The following is a 330-nucleotide window of genomic DNA, read 5'->3' as shown; positions in this document are numbered from 1 at the left end:
CCAAAAAAAAAAAAAAAAAAGAAGAAGAAGAAAAGAGAAATTTGACCAGAGAGGGAGAGAGAGAGAGAGAGAGAACTCGAGGAAGCAAGCCACCAGGTCCTGGACTTGAACCACAGTTGGCCATGTGGGAGTCTAGTACCCTTAACCACTGCGCCACCTGCTGGCACCCCTAGGGTTTCTTTTTAAAAATCATCGTATTTAGTTAATTATTAGGACTTTTTGTTGTCATCGTTTTTGTTTTTGCTATAATGCATGTGCCTTGGGTAGGGGAAGGAGGAGGTGAGAAATAATGGGGGGGGTGCATAGCAATCCCTTCTCCCACAGTCTCCT

This window comes from Tupaia chinensis, unplaced genomic scaffold (genome assembly GCF_000334495.1).
Source record: "Tupaia chinensis unplaced genomic scaffold, TupChi_1.0 Scaffold000315_1, whole genome shotgun sequence".
In the NCBI taxonomy this organism is placed as follows: domain Eukaryota; kingdom Metazoa; phylum Chordata; class Mammalia; order Scandentia; family Tupaiidae; genus Tupaia; species Tupaia belangeri.
The sequence above is the reverse complement of the archived record's forward strand: the minus strand, read 5'-3'. Positions refer to the sequence as shown.